The 16,121-nt window shown below is 47.8% G+C and overlaps 1 protein-coding gene across 2 annotated transcripts in view; it reads left to right on the forward strand.

Moving 5' to 3' along the window:
* Positions 1-8,887: 8,887 nt before the first annotated feature.
* FBXO17 (F-box protein 17) overlaps positions 8,888-16,121 on the forward strand; it is a 33,553-nt gene continuing 26,319 nt past the window's right edge. Inside the window, exon 1 of one of the 2 annotated variants that reach the window (XM_010380930.2) lies at positions 8,888-9,124. The gene's annotated coding sequence lies outside the window, so the exon portion shown is untranslated. The remainder of the gene's footprint in view (positions 9,125-16,121) is intronic. The other variant, XM_030912614.1, reaches the window with a different exon arrangement.

A 16,121-nucleotide genomic window follows, 5' to 3' on the forward strand; every position in this document is an offset into this window, starting at 1 on the left:
AATACCTTCCCCAGTGCCCCCAGAAAGTTCACAGAGACACTGTCCTCCATTGGTGTCTAGAAGCCATCCCCTCACCAGTATAAGTTTAACTGCCTTTCCCCTTAGAGAAGCAGCGCTAGACAGTGAATTGTCCCCAACCTCCATCTCCTCTTTGTCCTGAGTTGTGGGAGGCAGCCTCTGGGATGGCCTCCGATGGGCCTTGCCTCCTGGTGTTCACAGTCCTGCGTAATCCCCTTCCCTTGAGTGTGAGTCGAACTTAGGGATTCACTTCTAGCAAACAGAAAATGGCAAAAACAAACTGGGCAAGGTGGCATGCGACTGTAATCTCAGCAACTCAAGAGGCTAACATGGAAGGATCCCTTGAGCCTGAGAGTTTGAGACTAGATGAGCAACATAATAAGACATCATCTCAGAAGGGAAGGAAGGAAGGAAGGGAGGGAGGGAGGGAGGGAGGGAGGGAGGGAGGGAAGGGAAGGGAAGGAAGAAGGAAGGAAGGAAGGAAGGGAGGGAGGGAGGGAGGGAGGGAGGGAGGGAGGCAGGGAAGGAAGGAAGCCAGGCATGGTGGCTCACATCTGTAATCCCAGCAAGACTTAATATATACAAAGTCTTAGGAAACCTCTGCCCAGAGAAGGGGGCATCTAAGTGTAACTATGGTTCTTGTGCTTGTGAATGGGGTATTCTGGGGTGGTGATTAAGGGCTCCAGGGTCAGACCAGACTTCACTGTGGTTTTTTCTTTTCTTTTCTTTTCTTTCTTTTTTTTTTTTTTTGAGATGGAGTCTCACTCTGTCACCCAGGCTGGAGTGCAGCGGCACAATCTCAGCTCACTGTAACCTCTGCCTGCCCGGTTCAAGCAATTCTCATGCCTCAGCCTCCCAAGTAGCTGGGATTACAGGCATATGTCACCATGCCAGGCTGATTTTCAGAGCCTCACTTTGTCACCCAGGCTGGAGTGCAGTGGAGCAATCTCAGCTGACTGCAGCCTCCACCTCCTGGGTTCAAGCGATCTTCACACCTCAGCATCCCAAGTAGCTGGGATTACAGGAATGCGCCACCACGCCAGGCTAATTTTTGTATTTATATTTGTATTTTTTAATACTTATTTATTTTTGAGACAAACACTTGTTCTGTCATCCAGGTTGGAGTGCAGTGGCATGATCTCAGCTCACTGCAGCCTCTGTCACCCAGGTTCAAGCGATTCTTCTGCCTCAGCCTCCCAAGTAGCTGGGACTACAGGCACCCGCCACCATACCCGGCTAATTTTTGTATTTTTAGTAGAAACGGGATTTCACTATATTGGCCAGGCTGGTCTCAAATTCCTGACCTCGTGATCTGCCCGCCTTGGCCTCCTAAAGTGCTGGGATTACAGGCGTGAGCCACCGCGCCTGGCCTAATTTTTGTATTTTTAGTAGAGATGAGGTTTCACCATGTTGGCCAGGCTGGTCTCAAACTCGCAAGTTCAAGTGATCCATCTGCCTCTACCTCCCAAAGTGTTGGGATTACAGGGATGACCCACTGTGCCTGGCCCATTGCACCATTTTTAAAACATAGCACCTGACCAGTAAGTACAGAAAAGTGGGCAAAGGTGACTAACAGATAAATTATGGAGAAATCAATGGAAATAGCTCTTAAACACATGAAAAGATGACCAATGTCCTCACCTCAGGAGACATGCGAAGGAAGATACTAGGGCAATACCTCTTTTTGTTTTCTTTTCACTTCTTAGATAGGCAAAGATGTAAACTTTGTTTGTTTTTGTTTGCTTGTTTGTTTGTTTGTTTTGAGACGGAGTCTCGCTCTGTTGCCCAGGCTAGAGAGCAGTAGCACAATCTTGGCTCAGTGCAACCTCTGCCTTCCGGGTTCAAGTGATCCTCCTGCTTCAGCCCTCCTAGTAGCTAGGATTGTAGGCACACGCCACCACATCTGGCTAATTTTTGTGTTTTTAGTAGAGACAGGGCTTCGCCATGTTGGCCAGGCTGGTCTCAAACTCCTGACCTCAGGTAATCTGCCTGCCTTGGCCTCCCAAAGTGTTGGGATTATAGGCGTGAGCCACTGGCCCAGCCTGTTTTTTTCGAGACAGAGTCTTGCTCTGTCACTCAGGCCTGGAGTTCAGTGGCACGATTACAGTTCACTGCAGCCTTACCTCCCAGGCTCAGGCGATCCTCCTGCCTCAGTCTCCCAAGTAGCTAGAACCACAGTCACGCACCATCATAACCAGCTAATCTTTAAATGTTTTGTAGAGATGGGGGTCTCACTATGTTGCACAGGCTGGTCTTGAATGCCTGGTCTCAAGTGATCCTGCTGCCTCCCAAAGCACTAGGATTACAGGCATGAGCCGCCATGCCTGGCCAATGTAAACATCTGATAACACATCAGAATGGCAAGTGTCAGGGCCTCCTAGTTCAGTTCTTCATAGTTGACGGGAATGACAGTTGGGGTTTTATTGTGATGGAAGGCTTTAGATTTAACTGGGTAGAAACAGGCCTTGCTTAGCAGAAAGAGCTGCAGAGTAGGCACATCAGCCTGCACCACGTGAGGAGGTACCAGGAACAAATGTGACTCCGAGGGAAAGCACGACCAAGACCATAAATAAAACCTCCCTTCCTGTTCAGATCCAAGCACGTGGACAGGCTCTGAGTGACAATCACATTCAGTGGGCTGCCCTGCTAGAGGCTCCCCAGGCCTCGCCACTGGTCCTGAATCATCAGCCTTCCTGACGCTGGCTCCGACCTACAGCCAAAACCTCAGCAAGTCTGAGGCAGTAACCAGGGCTTCTTACATTGGGCAAGTCAAATCACACTCCCTGCAGGAAAGGAGCCTAAAAACTAGAATAGCAATAATAAAGAAACAAGGCCAGGTGCAGTGGCTCATGCCTGTAATCACAGCATTTTGGGAGGCTGAGGCATGTGGATTGCTTGAACTCATGAGTTCAAGACCAGCCTGGGCAGCATGGCAAAATCCCGTCTCTGCAAAAAATACAAAAATTAGCCGGGCGTGGTGGCGTGCCCTGTGTAGTCCCAGCTACTTGAGGGACTGAGGTGGGAGGATCACTTGAGCCCAGGAGATCAAGGCTGTAGTGAGCTGTGATCGTGCCACTGCACTCCAGCCTGGGTAACAGAGCCAGACCCTGTCTCAACAATAAATAAATCAATGAAAAATAAACAATTCCACTTTTTGTAATAATAATAATGAAGAAACAAGCTCAAGTCCATGGGTATCAGCACACTGGTGACACGCGTCAGCACAAGTATGCACCAGCTTTGTAATCATTATAATAACACACAATTGCTTTGTCTATTTGTTAAGGTATTTACAACAATCGCAAACATCTGACATTAGATTTGTGAATGCTTTAAGCAATGGCCTTTGGAAGGAATGTTGAAATAATTAGGGAAATCTGGTTTGGAGGAAGACTTAGAGGAACAACTGTTTAATGATTTTATCAAAGAACAAAGATTAGGTAGTATTTTTGTCCTTACATACGCAAGCCCCTGGATGTCAGATAATTGAGCAGCATGAAGAAATGGCTACTTATGGCCGGCGTGGTGGCTCACGTCTGTAATCCCAGCACTTTGGGAGGCCAAGACAGGAGGATCACCTGAGGTCAGGAGTTCGAGACCAGGCTGGCCAACATGGCCAAATTCCCTGTCTACTAAACACACAAAAATTAGCCGGGTGTGATGGCACGTTCCTGTAATTCCAGCTACTCAGGAGGCTGAGGCACAAGAATCGCTTGAGCCTGGGAGGCAGAGATTGCACTGAGCCAAGATCCAGTCACTGCACTCTAGCCTGGACAACAGAGCAAGACTCTGTCTCAAAAATAATAAGAAATAATAAAATTAATTAATTAAAATAAAATAAGGAAGCTCCCTATGTAGTGATATGGAAAGAGCATCAAAATGTATTAAATGAAAAAAAAATGTATTAAATGGCCAGGTGTGATGGCACACACCTATAATCCCAGCGCTTTGGGAGGTTGAAGCAGAAGGATCTCTTGGGCCCAGAAATTCGAGACCAGCCCAGGCAACATGGCAAAACCCCATCTCTACAAAAAATACAGTGCTCAGCTACTCAGGTGGCTGAGGCAGGAAAATTGCTTAAACTGGGGAGGTCAAGGCTGCAGTGAGCTGAGATCACGCCACTGCACTCCAGCCTGAGTGGCAGAGCAAGACCCTGTCTCAAAAAAAAAAAAAAAAAAGGCAGAGAAGATGGGCTCAGATGAGAGTCTGTCTGTCTGAGCCTCTTGTACCCTCTTCTCACCCTCCTCCCCAATGAACAGGCCACTCAACATTCATATGCAGGAAAAACAAGAACTGAAGGGTGGTTCCCTAAAGAGATCCAACTCTGACAGCTTGAGGTGGTAACTATGGTAGATGCTGGCATCTGAGATGGAAAAAAAAAAAAAGCAGCCAGTCCTACCCTGGCACTTGGGGCAGAGGGGAGGGGAAGCTGGAAGTAGGGTTCTTGGACCCTTCTCTGCCCACAAGTGAGACCAGCCTGTTAGCAAGCCCCCCAGCCCGAGACACAAAGCTCCATTCATGCTCTAATGCAGGCCTGAGATGGCGGGAAAATTGTCTGATAATTTAGAATAGGAAGTGCACCCCTATCACCTACAAACACCAGCTTGTCCCTTGTTTGGGAAAGTCAAGAGACAAGCAAGTCTGACCAAATAGGAAGAGAAAAATCAACACCAAGCAATGGAACCCAAAGTCAACAGCTAATTCAGGACCCAATCAAGGTGCAACTACCGTACTTGGTTGTGAAGATCTCTTTGGTCTCTTTTGTGATTATTCATACACTGACTTTTTGAAAAGTCCTGGCCAGTTATCTTGGGGATAGACCCATTCTCAATGCATGATGATTTCCCTTTTTGTTCGTTTGTTTTTGTTTCTGAAACAGGGTCTTGCTCTGTTGCCCAGGCTGGAGTGCAGTGGTGCAATCATAGCTCAGCGTAACCTCAACCTCCTGGGCTCAAGCAATTCTCCCATGTCAGCCTCACAAGTATTAATAGCTGGGACTATAGGTGTGTACCACCACACCTGGCTAGTTTTTTTTTTTTTTTTTTTTTTTTTTTTTTTTTTTAGAAATAGGGACTCACTATATGACCCAGGCTGGTCTCGAGCTCCTGGGATCAAATGATCCTCCCGCTTCAACCTCCCAAAGTGCTGGGATTACAAGCATGAGTTACCAGGTCTGGCCTATTTCCTCATTATTAAATTTAGGTTCAAAGTTTAGGTAAGGCCAGGTGAGGTGGCTCACACCTGTAATCCCAGCACTTTGGGAGGCCAAGACAGGTGGATCACCCAAGGTCAGGAGTTTGAGACCAGCCAAACCAACATGGCTAAACCCCATCTCTATTAAAAATACAAAAAATTAGCCAGGCGTGGTGGTGGGCACCTGTAATCTCAGCTACTTAAGAGGCTGAAGCAGAAGAATCCTTTGAACCTGGGAGGCAGAGGTTGCAGTGAGCCAAGATCATGCCACTGCACTCCAGCCTAGGCTATAGAGTGGGACTCCATCTCAAAAAAAAAATTAGGCCTAACACTTTTTTTTTTTTTTTTTTTTTTTTGAGACGGAGTCTTGCTCTGCCGCCCAGGCTGGAGTGCAGTGGCCGGCTCTCAGCTCACTGCAAGCTCCGCCTCCCGGGTTCACGCCATTCTCCTGTCTCAGCCTCCCGAGTAGCTGGGACTACAGGCGCCCGCCTCGTCGCCCGGCTAGTTTTTTGTATTCTTAAGTAGAGACGGGGTTTCACCGTATTAGCCAGGATGGTCTCGATCTCCTGACCTCATGATCCGCCCGTCTTGGCCTCCCAAAGTGCTGGGATTACAGGCTTGAGCCACCGCGCCCGGCCAACACTTTTTAAAAATAAGAATTGCATGTAGAACCTGGGCAGCTTGGTGAAACCCCATCTCTCCAAAAAGTACAAAAACTTGCCAGATGGGGTGGTGCACACCTGTAGTTCCAGCTGGTAGGGAGGCTGAAGTGGGAGGATCACTTGAGCCTGGGAGGTCGAGGATGCAGTGAGCTGTGATTACAGTACTGCACTCTAGCCTGGGTGTCAGAGAGATACTCTGTCTCAAAAAAAAAAAAAAAAAAAAAAAAAAAAAATTATGTAGGCAATTTTGTGTCACATCACGAGACATTGACATCACAATGTCCCATTATTGGGATACTGTTTGATCACTCGGTTAAGAAGTTGCTTTCAGCCGGGCGGCGCTGGCATTGTGGCTCACACCTGTAATCCCAGCACTTTGGGAGGCCGAAGTGGGCGGATCACGAGGTCAGGAAATCGAGACCATCCTGGCTAACACGGTGAAACCCTGTCTCCACAAAAATACAAAAAAATTAGCCAGGCGTGGTGGCAGGTGCCTGTAGTCCCAGCTACTCCGGAAGCTGAGGCAGGAGAATCGCTTGAACCCGGGAGGCGGAGCTTGCAGTGAGCCAAGATTGTGCCACTGCACTCCAGCCTGGGCGACAGAGCAAGACTCCATCTCAAAAAAAAAAAAAAAAAAAAAAAAAAAGAAGTTGCTTTCCCCCACCCCACTGAATAGGTACATTTTTTCCCCTTTGTAATGAATGAGGCATCTGTTGGGTGATAGTTTTGGACTACTCCCCAACAATCTCTTACCAATCCTTTAGCATCCTTTGATTTTCCAAATTATTTAACTTGAGACCCCCTGTGTTTCTTCTAATTTATCTGTAATAAACAGATATTATCTGTAGAAGTAAATTGTTTCGTGCCTGTAAAAGTATGTAGGCTGCATCTGGCTCATAGCAGTCGCTTAATGACAGTATTGATTTTAAAAATCATCCCAGCGCCAGGGCTAAAATCTCTTATCTGCAAACCTACAGTTTCTTCATAAATTAGGCCCCCAACTCTTCAAATAGTGAGACCTGCCTGCACCCACATTAGGCTATTTATACCGTCTCTTCCACTAAGTGTGTATTTCTCTCCACACAGCTTTTATTTTTTATTTATTTATTTATTTTTGAGACAGAGTCTCGCTCTGTCACCCAGGCTGGAGTGCAGTGACACAAGATCTCAGCTCACCACAACCTCTGACTCCTGGGTTCAAGCAATTCTGCCTCAGCCTCCTGATTAGCCGGGACCACAGGCGTGCACCACATACTTGGCTAATTTTTGTATTTTTAGTAGAGACAGTGCTTCACCATGTTGGCCAGGCTGGTCTCAAACTCCTGACCTCGAGTGACTCACCAACCTCGGCCTCCCAAAGTGCTGGGATTACAGGTGTGAGCCACTGCTCCCGGCCTCCACAAAGACTTTGAAGCAGAAATATCATGCACTTTTGAGTACTGCCCCCAACCCGGGGGGATATTGCAGAACACTGTGTGGATATCTGAACTGTATTTTAAAATCCAGGCCTGGCTCATGCCTGTAATCCCAGCTACTCAGGAGTCTGAGGCAGGACGATCCCTTGAGCCTAGGAAATCAGAGTTGCAGTGAGTTAAGTTCGAGCCACTGCACTCCAGCCTGGGTGACTGAGCGAGACCCTGTCTCAAAAAAACTAGATAAATAAAAAATAAATAAAACAAGACCGGGCGTGGTGGTTCACGCCTGTAATCCCAGCAATTTGGGAGGTCGAGGTGAGTGGATCACCTGAGGTCAGGAGTTCGAGACCAGCCTGGCCAACATGGCAAAACCCCATCTCTTCTAAAAAATACAAAAATTAGCTGGGCGTGGTGGTGAGCACCTGTAATCACAGCTACTCGGGAGGCTGAGGCAGGAGAATTGCTTGAATCCGAGAGGCGAAGATTGCAGTGAGCCGAGATCGAGCCACTGCACTCCAGCGTGGGCAACAGAGCGAGACTCCGTCTCAAAAAAATAAAATAAAATAAATAAAACCCCCAACATCCGGAATGCAAAACAAACTAGGCCTACGCCTTTCACATAAGGAACTGCGTGTGGATCTGTGCTAAAAACTCTACCAATAATACAGTAATTTTACAACTCACGGCAGAAAATGCTTTCAAAGGCGGTTGGTACAAATAATATAATAGTAGTCAAATTAGCATTGGCTCTGAGCCCAGCACTGTGCTCCGCGCTGCACACGCAGAGTCTCACGCCGTCCTCACGATGGCGCTGTGGGGCCTGGCTGAGGTTTCTAGGGGAAGGGGCCTTGGGGAATCCAGGCTCTCTGGCTGTGTGACCCCTCCAAGCTAGGGACTTGGACTACGTGCAATAGACCAGGTATCTCTGGACTTCAGTTTCTCAGGAGAGGCGTCCATAAGGAGGTCATGCATGTAAACTATGTAGCACAGTGGCAGATACGAGCCAATGGGTCTGGAGAATGATTTACCAGCGTGGGCAAGGCATGGCTTCCAGAAAATTAGCTCTGGGGTGTCTGAGATCAGTCACCTTGAGGTCCCTGCTGCAATCTAGGGCCATCAGAAGGGACTGCAAAGACCCAAGGGCAGAGGTAAAGGGAGAAAATGGGTGGTGGCCCCAGCCGGATTAATTCAGTTGTCTATAGCTGGGGGGATGGGGAGGACGGAGGAGTCCTAAGGTGGGAGCGTACAGGTTTGTCATTGCCACAGAGAGTGTGTGTGGCGAAGGGATTTAATTTAAGATCAGGCCCGGGCTGTGAGAATCTAGCCCTGGGAAGCAACGTAAATACAAGAAAATCCCTGTGACCAGGGACTTTGATCCAAGTGTTTCGAATCAGGCCCTGGGTCGGGATCACAGCTAAGCGGTTTACCAACCGTGGACCTGGGCAGGATCCCATCCATGTGAGGGGTGGAGAGGGCCGCAAGCAGGAGGCCAGAACCAGAAGGAAACGGAATTTGAATGGGGGTGGGGAGCTAGGACCAGTCCCCCCGCGGTAACTGGGCCTCCCGCTCGCCGCACGCAGCCTTCCCAGCTCCCCGGCCCGCCCTCGCTCCCGCCGGAGGAGGGGCGGCCTCCCGCTCCCGCCCGCGGGATCTCAGAGTCACCGCCCCCGGCGCCGGGCTGCAGCCGCCACGCCTCGGGAGAGGACCGACTGCCTAGACCGCCGGTCCCGGGGCTCCCTAGGCCACGCCGATCACGGGGAGGCCCCCGACTGCCTCCCAGAGCAAAGTGGGGAAAGGAGCTTAGCCCGCCGCTGCCGCCTCCGAGCAGCCCGCCAGGTGAGCGCCGGGACAGGTAGGGGACCCAGGTCGGGACCCAAGCGTCAGTCCCGTTCTCTCCCACAGCTGGGGCGCCCCGGTAAGGATTCCCGCGCCAGGCCCTACCCGGAGGGGCGGGTCCCTGGGAGTCCCATAACCCGCAGCGTCCCTTCCCTGGGCCCTCCCTCGGCCCGAGGCTCCTTTAAACTTAAAGTTATACAAATGCACGTTAGAAAGTCTTAAATCTGGAAGGGCTTTGCTTTGAACGTGGGTGTTCGAACGCCCAGGCCTTTCCACCCCTGGCGCGCGTCCGCGGAGGCTACCATCTAAAACCCCTGCCAAACGCTGCAAACCAACACGTGGGCGCAACAGCCCGGGGAAGGCCTGGCCGCTTTTTACCGTTGCTTGATTTTCTGTCTTCTGGCCGTCAGTCCCTTAGCAGAATCTGTGAATCAGAAGCCTCGGAGGGCGGTTTCTTGATTTAGCTACTTGGGCACATTATGTGTTTCGCTAGGGCCCCAACTCTCAATTTAAATCTTGTTCTGCCAAGTTACTTTTGCAATGTTCAGCGGTATGTTCTAAAGCTCTGTATACTGTCTCTTCGACTTTAGACAGCGTCTATTTACTCCATATTTTGAAAGACAAATATTATGGGAGTCTAGTTGTAAAATAAATAATACTTCGTTAAAAATGTTCCAGTAATACACGACACTCAGACACGTAGGACAGGACAGAGCTTTGCATGGAAAACAACCCGCCTTTAAACAACAACCTCTCCCTCACCACCGCCCCCAACCCCTGTCGGCCAAATACATTTTTTTGTAACTACATTACTTTTCAAAAATGGCAAAAAGTAACTCGTGATCTCTGGTGCCTCGTTTTTAACTTTTTCCACCTTTTATTCCTTTGGTATCTATTTCCAAATCTTTAAAGCAGATTTTTGGATTGTTATTTCTTATTTCATCAACTTTTAGACGACGCGTCCATGGATCCCTTGCTAAAAATAGCAGACAACTTGAATCATCTCCATGGTTTTCCTCCTCCCTATATAATCACCTCCCTGTATAGTCAGGACATTACTTTTGGCTTCTCTATTGGCTACTTTTCTAACATAAAATAATTTTTTTAACTTGAATTTATTGTACCATTAAATATACCTAGTATCCGTTGACTCTTTTTTTGTAAGGTTTGGCTAAGGAACTTCTTTTTAAAAAATACATTTTTAGGCCCGGCGCCCGCGCAGTGGATCACTCCTGTAATCCCAGCACTTTGGGAGGCCGAGGCCGGCAGATCACCTGAAGTCAGGAGTTAAAGACTAGCCTGGCCAAGATGAAACCCCATACTAAAAGTTCAAAAATTAGCCTGGCATGGTGGTGGGCGCCTGTAATCCCAGCTACTCAGGAGGCTGACGAAGGAGAATCGCTTGAACCCTGGAGGTGGAGGTTGCAGTGAGCCAAGATTGCGCCATTGCACTCCAGCCTGGGTGACAAGAGCGAGACTCTGTCTCAAAAAATATACATATATATACATATATATATACACACACACGTATATATGTATTTGAGACCCCATCTCAGTCAAATCAAATCAAATTAAAACTGTGTTGCCCAGGCTGGAGTGCAGTGTCTTAATCATGGCTCACTGCAGCCTCGACCTCCTGGGCTCAAGAGATCCTCCCACCTCAGCCTCCTGAGTAACTGGGGCTACAGGTACATGCCCCCAAACCCCACTACTTTGTGTATTTTTTGTGGATACAGTTTTGCCATGTTACCCAGGCTGGTCTCGAACTCCTGGGCTCAAGCCATCCACTCATCTTGGCCATCAGAAGTCCTGGGATTACACGTGTGAGCCACCGGTGCCCAGACAAAAAGAAATTTTTAAAATAACGTTTTTGTATTTATGTAAATATTAATTTCTTCAATTCCGATCAAGTTCTACATATGGCCTCCAAATCAAATAGAAAAGCTTGCCTTAATTTTTTTCTATAATAAAAGTAATAGAATTTCTTTTAGAAAAATGGAAAACGAAGTGTGTTTTAGATTAAAAGAGATGAAACCTGCCACCCTAATGGTGTTTGAGCCCCCATGGGGATCTTGTTAGGAGGAAACAGCCACAGAAGACCTGCTAGAGACAGTAGGGGAAATTGTTCACGGAGTGGGTATTGACGGCAGAATGGATTTTTGAGACGGAATCTCATTCTGTTGCCCAGGCTAGAGTGCAGTGGCACAATCTCAGCTCACTACAACCTCCACCTCCTGGGTTCAAACGATTCTCCTGCCTCAGCCTCCTGAGTAGCTGGGATTACCGGCATGTGCCACCACGCCCGGCTAATTTTTTTTTTGTAATTTTAGTAGAGATGGGGTTAACTCCTGACCTCGTGATCCACCAGCCTTGGCCTCCTAAAGTGCTGGAATTACAAGCGTGAGCCACCACGCCCGGCCAGGTTGCCCTTAATCTTAAGAGATTCATTAGGAAGTATTGAAGAGTAGTAGTTCATCAGGGCCGCCAGGTGCGGTGACTTACGCCTGTAATCCCAGCACTTTGGGAGGCTGAGGAGTTCGAGACCAGCCTAGCCAACAGAGTGAAACCCTGCCTCTACAAAAATAAAAATTTAGCAGGGCATAATGGCGGGTACCTGTAATCCCAGCTACTCCAGAGGCTAAGGCAGGAGAATCGCTTGAACCCGGGAGGTAGAGGTTGCAGTGAGCCGAGATCACACCATTACACACCAGCCTGGGTGACGAGTGAAACTCTGTCCAAAAAAGAGAGGCAAAATGTGGAGCGTATAGCAATGTTCATTTGATTACTCTTTCAACTTGTCTATATAATGAAATTTCTTTTTTTTTTTTTTTTTTGAGACGGAGTCTCGCTCTGTCGCCCAGGCTGGAGTGCAGTGGCCGGATCTCAGCTCACTGCAAGCTCCGCCTCCCAGGTTTACGCCATTCTCCTGCCTCAGCCTCCCAAGTAGCTGGGACTACAGGCGCCCGCCACCGCGCCCAGCTAGTTTTTTTTGTATTTTTTTAGTAGAGACAGGGTTTCACCGTGTTAGCCAGGATGGTCTTGATCTCCTGACCTCATGATCCGCCCGTCTCGGCCTCCCAAAGTGCTGAGATTACAGGCTTGAGCCACCGCGCCTGGCTATAATGAAATTTCATAGTAAAAATTGGGAGAAAATAAAGTAAGATGATTTTGAAACAAAGAAAGAGACAGAAGACATGTATACAGTAGCACAGACTATGCAGTCCTGTATACGCCCAGCAGGTTTTTTTTTTTCTTTGAAATGGGGTCTCACTCTGTCGCCCAGGCTGCAGTGCAGTGGCACAATCACAGCTCACTGCAGCCTTGACCTCCTGGGTTCAAGCAATTCTCCTGCCTCAGCCTCCTGAGTAACTGGGATTACAGGTGTGCACCACCACACCCAGCAAATTTTTGTATTTTTAGTAGAGATGGGGGTTTCACTATGTTGGCCAGGCTGGTCTCGAACTCCTGCCCTCAGGTGATCCACCTGCCTTGGCCTCCCAAAGTGCTGGGCATAACAAGAGTGAGTGAGCCACTGTGCCTGGCTCAGTTTTTGTTGTTTTTTGTTTTTTTTCCTTTTTTTCTATTATTCTTTTCCCTTGGTCCCACCTTACAAAACCCACCGTTCTCTTACTACCCAGTGGGGGTCTCAGTTTGTTTTGTAGAATGGAGGCTGCCCCATTCCGGAATCTTGAATAAAAACCCATTAGATCTACAACTAAATTTGTTGTAATTTTGTCTTTTGACGTGGCTCTGTTGCTTCTTTGCTGGGCGACCTTGGGCATGTTGCTTTCATCCTCCAAGCCTCAGTTTCCCCATGTGCCTACTTCATGGGGTGGTTTGAGGCTTCTGTGAGATTTTGTAAAGCAATTCCCACATGCCTAGAGCAAAATAAGTGCTCAGTTAACAGTAGCTGTTAGTATTTTGTGAAGGTATTTCCTTAACTATTATAGCGTGTTCACCTATGACTGACACTGTTAACTGCTGCAGCTGGGCCCTTTCTTTCTCTTTTCTTCTTTTTGTTTTTTAATTGAGACAGGGTTTCATTCTCACCCAGACTGGAGTGCAGTGGCACAGTCTCGGCTCACTGCAACCTCAACTTCCTGGGCTCAAGTGATCCTCCCACCTCAGCCTCCCGAGTAGCTGGGACCACAAGCACACACCACCATGCCCGGCTAATTGTTAAATTTTGTTTGTAGAGACAGGAGTTTCACTATGTTACCCAGGCTGGTCTCAAACTCTTGGGCTCAAACCATCCTCCTGCCTTGGCCTCCCAAAGTGCTGGGATTACAGGCATGAGCCACCACACCCAGTCACCACTCATTTTTCTAGGGATAGATTTGGAACTTTGTATTTTGTTTTTCCTTTTGCAAATTTATCGAACAATCGTGCCAGAGGTTCAGTTTTTGTCCTGCTGTATTTCGCGTTGTTTTTTCCTAAGCACGTCTGTCCTTATCCCACATTCTTCTAGTCTCTGATGGGAGCATATGGAGGTGCCCACGTGAACTCCTCCAGTCCCATAGCTGGGCGTTTGCTGCTAATCATAGTAACTCTTCACAGTGGCAGCAAACATTTGTCCAGGGCCAGGCCCTGATCTCATGAAATTTCCCTACAACCGTGAGGGGCAGGGATTATTAGAGGTCCATCATCTCTGATCCAAAACTCTTGGGCCAGATGCATTTGGGAATCTAGACTTTGATTTTTTTTTAATTTTTTTTTTTTGGAGACAGACTCTCCTTTGTCACCCAGGCTGGAGTGAAGTAGCGCAATCTCGGCCGACTGCCACCTCCACCTCCTGGATTCAAGCCATTCTCCTGCCTCAGCCTCCCAAGTAGCTGTGATTATAGGCACGCACCACCACGCCCAGCTAATTTTCATATTTTAGTAGAGACAGGGTTTCACTATGTTGACCAGGCTGGTCTGGAACTCCTGACCAAGTGATCTGCCTGCCTCAACCTCCCAAAGTGCTGGGATTATAAGCGTGAGCCACCATGCCCAGCCTAGACTTTGAATAGTAAGCAAGTCGTACGGAGCCTATTTGGTATGTTACATAAGTCCCCTAGTAGGGCTGAGGAGTATTTGTGTAATCAAACACTAATAGGCCTTCAGTGAAATGCACGTTCATTCTCAGGGGAGTAACTAAAGACTATACAAAACCTCATGACAGCTTGAGTCAGCTCCTGCCACCAAATGGGTCTGGGAAAAACGTTTGGTTTTCTGAGCTTTTGAACATGTAGACTGTGGATGACAGATGTGGACCCGCATATTTCCCATCTTGCAGAGGGGACATTATCACACACAAAGAAAGGACCAGGCGTGGTGGCTCATGCCTATAATCCCAGCACTTTGGGAGGCTGAGGTGGGCAGATCATTTGAGGTCGGGAGTTCAAGACCAGCCTGGCCAACATGGTGAAACCCCATCTCTACTAAAAGTACAAAACTTAGCCAGGCGTGGTGGTATGTGCCTGTGGTCCCAGCTCCAGAGGAGGCTGAGGCAGGAGGATCGATGTAGTCCAGGAGTTGGAGGCTGCAGCGAGCTATGATTGCACCCATGTACTCCAGCCTGGGCAACACAGTGAGAGCCTATCTCAAAAAAAAATTTTTTTTTTTTTTTTGCTTTTGATAATTATTCATATTGTGGGTACTTGTGGCTTATTCCTTATTTTGCATTTGTATTATTTATAATACTCGGATTTGTAATATTTGTATTATTGTGCTATATAGTAGTCCATCTTATCTTATTAATGACTTATTTATATGTGCTACAGTGGACGGGCATCTGGGACTTTTCCAGTCTGAAGCTGTTAGGAACAAGACAGCCATGAATATTCTTGTATGTATTTTCTGGCTCTGGGGTGGAGTTGCTGGGTCGTGGGGCAGGCACATTTTCATTTTTACTTCAAATGTCCAATGGGCCAGGCACAGTGGCTTATGCCTGTAATCCCAGCACTTTGGGAGGCCAAGGCAGGCGGATCACTTGAGCTCAGGAGTTTGAGACCAGCCTGTCTCTACTAAAAATATAAAAATTAGCTGGGCATGGTGGCAGGCGCCTGTAATCCCAGCTACTTGGGAGTCTGAGGCACAAGAATCACTTGAACCCAGAAGGCAGAGGTTGCAGTGAGTTGAGATTGTGCCACTGCACTCCAGCCTGGGCGATAGAGTGAGACTCAGTCTCAAAAAAAAAAAAAGTCCAGCGGTTTCCAAAGTGATTCCAAATGGATTCCACCGGGAATGTATGGGAGTTCTCTTTGATAGTATTTTTAGTGAATTGCAATAACATTGCACTGTTTCATTTACTCATTTTCTTTTCTTTTCTTTCTTTTTTTTTTTTTTTTTGGCGATGGTGTCTCACTGTGTCACCCAGGCTGGAGTGCAGTGGCAGGATCTCGGCTCACTGTAGCCTCGACTTCTGGGCTCAAGCAGTCCTCCCACCTCAGCCTCTCAAATAACTGGGACTACACAAACGTGCGCCATGCCCTGCTAATTTTTTTGTAGGGGGGGGGTCTCGCTATGTTGCCCAGGCTGGTCTTGAACTCCCGGACTCAAGGGATCATCCCGCCTCAGCACTAAATCCCAAAGTGCTGGGATTACAGGCGTGAGCCATCGCACCCAGCTGTACATTTGCTTTTACATTGTTAAGGGGGAAACATCTACATTCTGTTCTGTTTCCATATTTAAGCCCTACATACTTTAGCTGCAAAGTTTGCCGTGTTTTTTTAAATGAGCTTTTTTGAGGTGTAATTTACACACCAAAAAATTCAGCCCTGTTAAAGTGGACAACTTCGTGGTTTTTAGTGACTTTACCAAGTTGTGCAACCATCACCACCGTGACAAAGCATTTTCATCACCCCCAAAATATCCCTTGTGCCTATTTGTAGTCACTCTGTTCCCAGCCTAGCCCAGGGCAACTACTAATCTACTTTATGATCAAATAGATTTGTCTTTTCTGGTCATTTCATAGAAGCACATTATATAATATGTGGCCTTTTGCATCTGGCCT

This window comes from Rhinopithecus roxellana, chromosome 12 (assembly GCF_007565055.1).
Source record: "Rhinopithecus roxellana isolate Shanxi Qingling chromosome 12, ASM756505v1, whole genome shotgun sequence".
In the NCBI taxonomy this organism is placed as follows: Eukaryota; Metazoa; Chordata; class Mammalia; order Primates; family Cercopithecidae; genus Rhinopithecus; species Rhinopithecus roxellana.